Source organism: Lissotriton helveticus, chromosome 5_1 (assembly GCF_964261635.1).
Source record: "Lissotriton helveticus chromosome 5_1, aLisHel1.1, whole genome shotgun sequence".
Taxonomy (NCBI): Eukaryota; Metazoa; Chordata; class Amphibia; order Caudata; family Salamandridae; genus Lissotriton; species Lissotriton helveticus.
This window is the reverse complement of record NC_136065.1, coordinates 142449858-142462387: the sequence shown is the minus strand read 5'-3', so window position 1 is coordinate 142462387 and position 12530 is coordinate 142449858. Positions and strand designations below refer to the sequence as shown.

General features: G+C 43.8%; 1 protein-coding gene across 2 annotated transcripts in view; it reads right to left on the bottom strand.

Moving 5' to 3' along the window:
* PMPCA (peptidase, mitochondrial processing subunit alpha) overlaps window positions 1–12530 on the bottom strand; it is a 110017-nt gene that overhangs the window by 8781 nt on the left and 88706 nt on the right. The window lies entirely within an intron of this gene.

The following is a 12530-nucleotide window of genomic DNA, read 5'->3' as shown; positions in this document are numbered from 1 at the left end:
CCCAGGACCGACCAAACCAGTCATGCACACTCTCCCATTTTCTGCATGCAGGCTGCATGGAGAAAACGGCCTCCCCATAGACGCCTGTGCAGTCGGCGTCCCAGCCAATCCAAATGCTGCCATTGCAGCGTTGTGATTGGCTTAGGGGAGGTGAGTGAGGCTGCCTACACGCCAGGACGACAACGCGGCTCTCGAGCGCCGAAGGTACTTTTTTTATTTTTATTTAAAATTACCCCCCCCCTCCCCGCGTGACCCCCGCCTCCCCCCACCCACAAGTCATGACAGCCAAAACTGGCAAGACCATATATTCTATTTTACCTTAGAATGATCTCTCTTCTTCTCCAAAACCCAACATTTCTGCCCACTTACAGTTTTTTGTTTTCAGTATTCTACAGCTGCTTTAGGGATAGTAACAGTCAGAGACAGCCAGACACACCTAGATGACTGAAGTGATTCTCAACCCGCTCCCATCTAAGTGCATGAGTCAAAAGTCAAACACAAACTGTTGGGAGTATCAAATCCCCCACAATCTCTTTGTTCCTTTTTTAGAGATAATGTGATAGAAGCCAGTCGGCGTTTAGCACTCACATGTAAAACAAGCATTGGCACAGCAAATCGATCTCACCTACGAGAGCTATTGGTTTTGGCAATGTTTTGTACACATGCTGGACAGCAGTGTGGCTGCTTCTTTAAAACATTTTTTTTTAATTATTTATGACTCCACAGCAGCAAAATAGCACATACAAAGGAGAAAAGCAAAAATAGCAAAAGACGACATTTACATATAACTAATTAAATAATCACGAAAAGATCCCCAAATATTGATACCAATCTGGCGTTTTTTAAACCCTTTAACAGCAAATAAGCTCCATTCTAACTTATATAAATGAAACATTTTAGCCCGCCAAAACTCAAATACAGGGGGATCTTTATGCAACCACTCACTGGCAATGCAAAGGCGAACAACAGTCATAGAGAAAAATATCAATTGTCGGTGCCTATGTAATTCAGTCACATGATTATTAGCAGGGAGCACCCCTAATAGCATAGTTACGGGAGTAATTGTCAGCCGAGCAACAGAAGACAAATTTCTCTATATCCGAAATAAATCTAAGTAATTTACAACAACTAAAAAAAAGATGTAAACTATCAGCATTATCATCCCCGCATCGAAAACACTTTCCATCAAACCCAATTCCCCATTTAGACATTCGTGCGGGGGTATAATATAAATCAAATATTGTTTTAAAAAATTGTACCTTCAGATTGGCTGATATCAAATCTCCCTAGAGCTCGCTATAATCTTCTCCATAGAGAGGTTTTGTTCTCCCAATTTCATAGACCATTTAGCATTATATTTATCAAGTTCATCTGGTTTATATGACAATAATAGCCGATATAACACACCTATTTTCTCCTGTCTTCTAACCATCTCTATAAGAGAATGGGGTGCGAAATTAACTTTTGTCCGAGCTAAAAAGTCCCTAACCTGTGAAAATAAATAAAAATTGCGATTTAGATAAATCATATTGTTTAACTAATTCATCAAAAGATTTACACATCCCCCAAGAAGAAAAAAGTCCCCAAATTTAGTAATACCTTTCATTCTCCAGCCATGGACTATATTGTTCCCAAACATAGAGGGTAAGATCTTTACAGCATTCAGGGGGGTGTAATATGATATTTTCCCCAGTGGGTCAATTTTTTTTATTCTTTTCCATACTTTATACGCACTATGCAAAACTTTAAACCGTGTACGCTTGAAATAACTCCCATCAATTTCTCTGAATAGGCACTGTCTAGCAATTGGACCAATAAGAATTTCAAAAATCGTTGGAGCAGTGGCTCTGGTCATAGTGCCCTCTCCCGTGAATAGAGCCCGCATTTTTTGCAAAAAAAATGTATATAAGTATAAAGCAAAATTTGGTATGGCTAAACCCCCTCTCTCGACTGGAAGTGTCATAAATCGCATTGCGCGTCTGGGCCTGCCCGGAGTCCAGATAAACTTGCCGCACATTGATTTAAGATGTTGTAGCCTGGCGCTTATCACTTCCAAAGGAACTGAACGAAATATATATAAAACCTTGGGTAAAATATTCATTTTTATGATACTGCTATACCAATTGACGTGAAGTGTGAGCGCACTCATTTATCTAATGATTCTCTAAAGCTCTGAAGCAATGAATTCCAGTTCGCATCCATCACCTCAGTCACGGAAGATCGTATTTGAATGCCCAGGTAGGTCACCTCCTTCACTACTCTCGCATCTGTCCATGCGATATTATCTGAGCACAAAATGAGTTTTTGCCACATTAAGTTTATACCCAGATGTTTGGCCGAACACGCTCGCTAGTCGCTCTCTCTCTCTACTATTGCTCGAGAGGGATCTGCCGTAGTCACAGCTATGTCATCTGCATAAGCGAAGACAGAAAATTGATAATCATGTACCACAAAAGGAGGTATACAAGAATTATGAGCTAATTGTTCTACAAAAGGATTAATAGAAAGGGCAAATAAAAGGGGGGAGCAAGGACAGCCTTGCCTGGTACCCCTGAATATAGACACCGTCTCAGATAATAAACCCATAGCGGAAATTTTAGCAGCGGGAGTAATGTAAAGTGCCTGCAAAGCTGTTATAAATAGATTACCAAATCCACCCTGATGCATCAATTGCCAGAGATAGTTCCATTCCACACGATCAAACTCTTTCTCCGCGTCTAATAAAATCAAACTCAAGTCCCTCTTTTCAATGCATGCAATATCGAATAGTGTTATTACTTTATTAACGTGAGTAACCGTTCCTCGCCGAGGTATGAAACCCTGTTGGTTTAGAGAGACTAATGAAGTCATTACTTTAACCGGTTTGCCAGGATCTTAGAGTAAATGTTACTATCACAATTTAGTAGCGAGATCGGGCGATATGATCCCACCAAATCCGGTTCTTTACAGAAAACCACAATAGTGGCTTCTGCCCACGATTTGGGAGGATGGCCTAATTGCGCTGCACGAAACGCATTCAGCATCTCGTCCTTTATTTGATGAAAAAAGCCTATAACCTTCAGCAGGAATCCTATCAGGCCCTGCAGCTTTTCCTAAAGCTAAGCTTTTAACAGCTTTTTACAATTCCGCCACAGTAATCGGTGTGTCAAGTTGCTCCGCCAGCAAAGGATCTAACTGGGCAAGTCCCTCTTGTAGGAATGTACTTTCTTCCCAACCTCCCTGCTGGGTATACAAGTCAGTATAAAACTGATGGAAGATGGAGAGTATCTGTTGTGGATCATGAATCATGATGCAGACACCCGCTCTGATCCTTTAATGATTGAATATTTCGGGCAGATTCTTTCATACGAATTCGCAGAGCCAAGCGTCTGCCAATGGTTTCCCCATAATCGTGATTTTGCTGTTTAAATACTAAATATTTCCTAGCATTCTCCAGATTGCAAAGCCCTAGAATACTTGCCCGGTGTTTAGCTACTATATTTTCTAATCCGGAAATGTCATCCTCGTGCGACGCAATCCCAGCCATTAAGACCCCTTCCGCCTGTCTCAAGGCCTCATAGTGCTGACATAATTCCAATTTGAGTTTCTTTTGTTGATGCAAACTAAAACTAAGAACTTCTCCCCGAAAACAGGCCTTAAAAGTGTCCCAAATAGTAGTAATATGAGCCGAGAGACTATTGTTTATGAAAAATTCCTGCATCCAGCGATTCATATGTTCTTTAAAATAGTCATTAAACAAAGCTTCCGGTCAAGTGAAAAGAACCTGGGTAGGGTCTTTCTCCTAGATATGCCAAATTCTATAACAATGGGGGCATGATCAGAGGAGATGAAATGCGTTACTTACCTGTAACTACAGTTATCCAGTATTGGTGTCTTTCATAGATTCACATGCCTGAATCCTTCCCAGTCGTCGAGACGGGAGTCTCCGGTACATAGAAAAGTAATGTCCTATAGACATACATAGAGAATAGTAGGCCTAAAGGCCTCACCTTAGTAACATATCCATGTCCTTTTGTAAAAAGGACCAAACTCTAGAGAAGAGCCAATCAGCTATCACCTCCCTCTAGAACCTTCCTGGCAGGAGCCTCAGTCCCTCAGATTTTCGTACGCACTAAGCTAAGTAGGCGTGACACAGAGTTAGGTGAGTCCTTCCAGGGGAGGCGGGAGGGTTGCATGTGAATCTATGAAAGACACCAATACTGGGTAACTGCAGTTACAGGTAAGTAACGTATTTCTTATCCAGTATTATGGGTGTCTTTCATAGATTCACCTGCCTGAATCAGAGTAGCAAGCAATGCAGAGTGCACATTTCTGATGGAACAGCATATACAAGTCCTTAGATAAGACACATCATGCAAGAATGAACCATCATTAGACCTCCACAATAAGTATTACTAAAGAAATGTGCACACCAGAGTAGGATGGAGGGACGGAGGAAGGCTCACCTTACTGAAAAGATGGCGTAACACTGATTGTCTCACTGCTGCATTATTCATCAGCTCGGTATCCAGGCAGTAGTGCCTAGTGAAGGTATGCAGCGACTTCCATATCGCCGCCCTGCAAATGTCAATGACTGGCACCCCTGCAAAGAGAGCTATAGAAGTGGACATAGCTCTCGTGGAGTGCGCCCTCACTTTGGAATGCAATGGATGTCAGGCTTGGTCATGACAGAAAGCAATGGCTGCAGAAATCCATCTGGAGATGCTCTGCTTGGCAAGCGGTAGACCTTTCCTAGGTCTGCTGTAAGCTACGAATAGCTGGTTAGATTTCCTGAATGTTTTCGTTTTGTCAGTGTAAACTTCAAGCATCGCTTGAGATCCAAAGAAAGCAGCGATCTCTCAGCTGCCGTGCTTGGGTTTGGAAAGAAGGAACGCAGAACCACAGGTTCATTTAGGTGGAAGTCCGACGGGACTTTTGAGATAAACCTAGGATTAGTTCTCAGGATTACTCTGTCGTTATTAAATTGTAGAAAAAGATGCTGGATTCAAAACGCCTGTAGCGCACTGACCCCCCCTTGCAGAAGTGAGCGTCAGGAGGAGTGCTGATTTCCACGAGGCATACTTTAGGGCAGCTCTGTGTACTGGTTTGAACGGATGTTTCATGAGCTAGTTAAGAACCACATTGAGATGCCAGGTAGGTGGCAACATCCTTACTGGCGGGAAAGATCTGTATAATCGTTTTAGAAATTGCTTAATCAACCCGCTTGACCAGAGCGATGGACTCGTTGAAAGTTCTTCATAACGAGATATTGCTGCTAAGTGTACTTTAATGGAGGAGTGGGCTATGCCCGACTGTGCCAGATGTAATAGATAAAGTAATATTTGCTCCGGTGATGTGGAGAAAGGCTGAATTCCGTGATCTGCACACCAAACACAAAAGCGCTTCCATTTCAGGGAATACGTCTTGTTCGTGCTATCCGCCCTTGCTCTGGCAAGAATGTCTGCAGTCTTGTGGAATATTCAGATTGTGGAACTCTCTGAACTCAGAAGCCAGGCGACTAACCTGAGAGACTTCAGATCCGGATGTTGCACTTTATTGTTGTTCATTGTAAGCAGAGGTAGATACTGCCGCAGGTGGACCGGCGGCTCCAGGGATAGACTGTGGAGCTATGTGAACCAATGTTGCCTCGGCCAAGTTGGGGCTATTAATATTAGAGTGCAAGGCTCCACCTAAATTTTCCTGAGGACTCTGGGAAGCATCGGGAATGGCGGAAAGGCGTACGCAACGACGTTCCGCCATTCGATGGAAGATGCATTCCCTAGAGACCCTGACTGGGGATGCCAACTTGCGAAGTGTGGGCATTTGGCGTTCATTGTCGTCGCGTAATTTGTTGATCTAACTCCAACTCGTGTGACGATGTTTTCTGCCTGCTCAACACATCGGTGAGCACATTGTCCGTGCCTGGGACATATTCCGTTCTTAGGGTTATATTGTGGAGTATGAGCCAATTCCAGATTATTTTTTGCAACTCGCGAGAGTGTGTCAGCGAGCGTGTCTGTCCCTCTTTGTTGAGGTAGTGCTTAGTCGTGGTGTTGTCTGTCCGTGATACAGAGGAGGGGTTCTGCATGACCCTTACCCCTCTGACTATAGGCAATCGATAATTGGTATTGACCTTACTGCCTTCTTGAGAGGTTCTGTGAAGTTATACAAGAAGCAGACCTGTTCTAGAGAGACCATTGAGATCTTAAAACGTTGAGCAGCCCTCTCTACCACATAAGATTACAGAATTGTCGGAATTTCCCTCGTCGGCGAGTCCGTCGACGAGATCGGCGTCATAGACTATGCCGTCGTAGATGAGCAGTCATAGACGAGGCCGCCGTAGGCGACGTCATAGACGATCCGGCGTAGACGAGGCCGTCGACGACGAGCCATCGTAGATGAGGCCATCGTAGACAAGGCCATGGTAGACGAGGCCATGGTAGACGAGGCCATGGTAGACGAGGCCATCGAAGACAAGGCCATTGTAGACTAGGCCATTGTAGACTAGGCCATCGTCGACGCCGTGGACAGGCCGTCGTAGACGAGCAGTCATAGACAAGGCCGTCGATGACGATGTTGTCGTAGATGAGCTATCGAAGACAAGCCCTCGTAGATGAGGCCATCGTTGAACGCCATAGACAGGCAGTCATAGACGAGCAGTCGTAGACGAGGCAGTCGTAGACGAGGCAGTCGTAGACGAGGCAGTCGTAGACGAGGCAGTCGTAGACGAGCCATCGTAGATGAGGCCATCGTAGACGAGGCCATCGTAGACGAGGCCATCGTAGACGAGGCCATCGTAGACGAGGCCATCGTCTACGCCGTAAACAGGCAGTCATAGATGGGGCATTGTAGATGAGCCGTCGTCGACGAGGCCATCGTAGACGAGGCCATCGTAGATGAGGCCATCGTCGACGTCGTAAACAGGCTGTCGTCGACGAGCCATCGTCAACGAGCCATCGTAGACGGGCCATCATAAACGAGGCCATCGTAGACGAGGCCATCGTAGACGAGGCCATCGTAGACGAGGCCATCATAGACGAGGCCATCATAGACGAGGCCATCATAGACGAGGCCATCGTAGACGAGGCCATCGTAGACAAAGAGTCTGTAATAGGCAATGATGATGGTTTTTTCGTCGACGATCCTGTTGACGATATTGGCTTCTAAGTCTTTACCTCAGGAGGTATAGAAGACGCCTTCCTGAAGGATTTTATGACCAAAGGAGGTGATTTTGACGGCTCAGAAGTTGTCTTTTTTACATGATTTTTCTCCAAAAGCAAGTCCTTTACTCTCCTTTACCACAGAGTGAGGAGATTTTTAAGAACTGCGCCCAGAAGACGCATGGGTGATCTTTTTGAGGGCCTTCTCAGGATTTTCCCCTGAGGAATGAGTCTGAGGAGATTCTCTTCTCTTTTGAGGTCTCCTAGACGTTAAGGATAACGCCTCATCACGGACACTGGAGAAAATAAAAAACCTCCTTTCTGGTCTTAGTGTTTGACACCATAGTAAAAATCACCCTTCACGACCTCTCAAAAACTTACTTGAGAAAGTGCGACATACCTTGCAGTCTTTGGTCTGCGGTATAGAAAGTAAATGCGGTCCGTGTGAGGATCAAAGCAGAGCAACCTCTAGAAACAAGTTGCACAGGCTCTTAAAAAAAATCTTTTCTTCTCCTTACCAGACCTTCTTTAAAGAATGTATTTGAAGATAATCCATAGTAGAAAAGAATCCTTGACAACAAAGTCATTTAATGAAGTGAAAAAACACAGAATCTGAGCAGAGCTCAGTGCGGTAGAAAATCTGAGGGACTGAGGCTCCTGCCAGGAAGGTTCTAGAGGGAGGTGATAGCTGATTGGCTCTTCTCTAGAGTTTGGTCCTTTTTACAAAAGGACATGGATATGTTACTAAGGTGAGGCCTTTAGGCCTACTATTCTCTATGTATGTCTATAGGACATTACTTTTCTATGTACCGGAGACTCCCGTCTCGACGACGAGGAATGATTCAGGCATGTGAATCTATGAATGACACCCATAATACTGGATAACCTCGGATACAGTTGAATAGAAGCATCAGATAACAAGGAAAGAGGCGCAAAAAATTAATCCAATCTAACTTTTTATGGGGGTAAGAATAAAATATAAATCCCACATCAGATTTCTTCAACTTACCCAAAACATCTACTAAACCATGATCACGCACTAAATTATAAAGAGCTTTAAAAACTCGTGGTTTCCACCCAGTATATTTCGGAGGGCCCTCATGTAGCGCCTGATTGGTCAAATTAATATTGATGTCTCCACAAATTATCAAAGCTTGCTCCCGCGTGGCCAGTTCCATATTTAATTCAACTAAGGTTTCTGGATCATCGAGGTTAGGCCCGTAAATATTACAGACCATAATCTTACATTCCTCAAACCCACATTCAGTTATAACCCACCGACCATATTTGTCAGCTAATATACGTCCAATAGTGAGTAGATTTGATTTACCTAAGATAGCTACACCACGAGTCATACCAGTTTGCTGAGAGGCTGATATTAATGAAAAACCCAGCTCTTTCAAGATATTACGTTTGAGTCACTGTATATGGGTCTCCTGAATACATACTAAATCTGGCTGAATGTGTCGTAATTCTGCGGCCACCCTTGTTGCTTTGTTCAATTATTAAGGCCGGAAAAATTTAATGAACACATTTTTAGCCCTTTATGTAACATTGTAATTATATAAACAGCCTTCTAGAGCGCCCAATCCTGACCATGGAGAAGATGACCCACTGTAAACGCATTTAAACCAGCTACTATATATTTCTACAGTTTGAGACCAAAAGATGTTATTTGTTTTTTTCTTAGCAATTAAACAATTACTTGCTGCTGTGAAATGTTTACCCCTTTTACCCCACCTCAGTGATACCCTACCCCTCCTGCCCCTCCCCACCCTAGTGTACCCCAACCACCTCCCTAACCTCACCCCTCCCTCCCCCCTTTAACGAGGCTTTAGGACACATAGTCCTGTAGATGCGAGCTCGCCAGAAACCCTGTGCCTTCCCTGTGGGTCCTGCAGCTTGGGAAAAAGAACAACTTCCCCTTCCCCAAGAATGGCAGAAACAACCAAACCTATTACACAGAATTAGTGTGTGGCTGCTTTTTAATGTGGCAAAAACTCATTAAAAAGCACTATTACACAGCCAGGGCTAATGCCCCCTTTTTATGTTTTTATGTGAATTAGCACAGGATGCATCATAGACCTTTTTTCATTATTATTTTTAACCATCCTGCACAGCAGCCACACTGCTATACAGCATGGCTACAAATCATTGGCTAAGTTCGCAATGCCCATGCTGTACAGCATGAACAAACAACAATGGCAGAGTCAATGGTCTCAAAAATGATACCTATTGGCTTAGCCAATGCTTGTTGGGTATCGGCACAACACCCCTATGATTCTGAGCAAATCAGTTAACATCCCCATGCATGAAAAGAAAATAAGGTACATTTGGTAAAAATTCCCATCACATAAAGAAAGCAATGTGCTCATGTCCATGTCTCAGTGAAAATGCATTTGGAAGCAGATAACGTCTGCTACCACAAAAGAAAAAGAAACAAGCATTTTCAATGCAACAGGTCTCGCATTTGTGAGAGTTTGAGCTATTGGCATTGTAAATGACAAGGCCTTTTATTTATGTATTTTGAAAGCCTGCAAGTGCGTGTAAATATGCACTTTGTACTTATAGTACTTGCTTACGAAATGCACGGCTGGCAGTAAAACAGGCATAGTTACTGACAACCTTGCTTCTCGTAAGCAACTACTACTATAAGTACAAAGTGTGTGTTTATGCACTGATTGCAGGTTTTCAGTACACATAAATAAAAGGCATTGTCATTTACAATGCCAATAGCTCAAACTCTCGTAAATGCGAGACCTATTGCTTTGCAAATGCTTGTTAATCATGCCTTTTTTCTCTTTTTCACTTCACATTAAAAACAATTTTCTTAGAGAACAGGAAGCAATTTTTAGTCACCCTTTGCCCAGATCCCGCCATGTCTAAGAGGAGAGGCCCAATGATGATGCCAATGACCACAAGTACGCCAGTTGTGATAATATACTACTGAGGAAAGTGAGGGCCTTACTATTACTATTATTGGTACCTAATGAAGAGGCTCTAATGATTTCCGAGAATGGTGTGGGTGCACTCCCTATGATTACCTTTAAGTTGAGCTTTGGATGCAGAGTGCACCTGGTGTGAAGACGGGTCTACCTCCCTCCTTTGCTTTAAAACAAATACTTATTAAGTAAGACAGGAGGCTTGCTTTCCGTTAAAAATGAATAAATAACTCCAGCTGAAACAGCATGGGACACTGGAAAGCACATGACCTTAGCAGAACGCCTCCATGCGGCACCCCTGACCCTGGAATTGAAACCTATGGCATACAGCTCCAAAATCTGTATTCTTTTACTTGTCCCGCTTGTGTCACCCCGATTTATGCACCATATTGGCCCCACTCCATTGTAACATCAGTATATAAAAATGTATGTCTTTCAATCAATAGGGCTGGAATAGAGAGCCGACACCTAGATGGACAGGCGCACTGCTGCCTTTGCGATTAACTATTGCCCCATCCGGCTCCTGGAAGTTCTGCCAGCACCTGGCCCGGCCCTTGTAAGAACTGATCCAAGTAATCACATTTCCTCATACTCATGCTGACCCCTCCCGGCCCTGGGTTCTTGTTTATGCTTTCAGATTTTGAAATCGGAAAGGTACTCTCAGAATCTGGCAGGTACATTCTGTCTGCAGTGCTGCAAATGCGTCCACAGGTCAAAACAACTCAATGATTCAAGGAAATTGGGCTGAAAAGGAAGATTTCCTCATGCCTTGTGTTCCAGATAAATGTTTTGGCTTAACATTATTTCTTGCTGACAGGCTTTAAGAAGAGTGGATGGACGCACCACTGGACGCGTGCCTCTAAAAAACAGGGGGACTGAGATGGGGTCAGTGACATCAGGAGCACGCAGAGAGGGCTGGCTAAGAACAAGAGCTTTCAGTAGCTCCTCTTATTTTATATAGCGCTTGTTAACAACATTCAGCCCATTTACAAGCCACAGTGTTGACATCAAGGGAACTAAAGCACAGAGAGCCAAAGTTATCTGCCCAGGAAAAGTGTACGAGTTGGGTGAGCCAGGAATAGAGTCCCTATCCCGGAGTCAACGCACAACTTAAACACCAGATCACTTTGCTTCTTGAAGGAGGCGATGAGGTCACTACCCTTTGCCCCCTAATTTTGAGCCACTTTCTATGATAAGCAGCAATTGTTTTACCCATTTCTTGTGGGCGGGGTTGGATAGGGCAGGGTAGAGTAGGGTGGATACTATGTTATAACGCTATCCCTGTACATTAACGACAGGTCTCACTAGGTGCGATGAAACCCGGCAAACCACGGCAAACCAACAGCCACATAGGATATACAATCAGTTACAAGCACCAAAAGATGACTAACCTGAAGGGACGTCAAATCAAGGCATTAACTGTCTCAGACCTTGTTCAGGTGAAAATGTAAGTCTGGTCAAAGACGGCGCGAGCTACTATCCTACCCACCTTAATAAATGCGTCCGGGTAAGAGATTACATAACAGTTGCTGTAAGCTTCCAGGTTCCAAGTATGCAGCACTGCCGCCAAATATGCGATGCCTGTCAACAGTAAAGTCGCAGTTGATTAGCGGTCACTGCCAGTAGAAGAACGCACTGGCAGCAAATGTTTACCGTGTTTAGTCTTACGCAGAGTGACAAATTGCACCAGGCGAAAAGTGAGCTTTTTAGCAAAACCTGGAAAAAAGTAACATTTGGACTGTAAATAAAAAACCTGAATACAAAAACATACAGCGATGTTACCAGGGAGAAAGTTAAACATGCCCGCGAGCAAAAGACGCAGTGCGGTGCACGCGTACATGAACTGACAGCTAAGAGGAGATGCCATGCGCGTGCACATCGGCTGTCCGTGCGCGCACATGGTTTGTCTCCCTTCGCTAAGAAAAGCCACAACAATAGACTCGCCAAGGCGAAGCAGCGCATGCGCTGCATTTGCTAGGCGAGACCTAAAAAAAGGTACCATCTCTTGTCACATTAAACATCCATTTCAAAGAAGAAAAGTGCTTCTTTAAACTGCATGTATTATTGTAAAACACAGCTACAAATGACAAGAGGTTCAAAAAGGACAATAGTGAATAAGAAAAGAAAAATAGGACCTCAATCACAGCATGATCCGTGGAAGGACAGCTATTAAGCTGAAGCAATCAGTACTTGGTTCATGCTCCAGCTGAAAAAAGAAGTGAAGCCAGCATGCACTGGCCAATTAGAAGGTAGCAAATAAGAGTGACAATGAAGCCAATGAAATTTCAGGAATGGATGTGCTGTAAGGCCCTTGTTGTTTACAATGTCTCTCGCAAGCAAAAGCGCAGGCGAGGTCACAGTTGGGACCTAAAGATTGCTATCAATGCACACACACTCCATATGCTTTGCCCGTTTTTTTCTTTTTCAAAATCGGCTGTGAAGGAGTCTA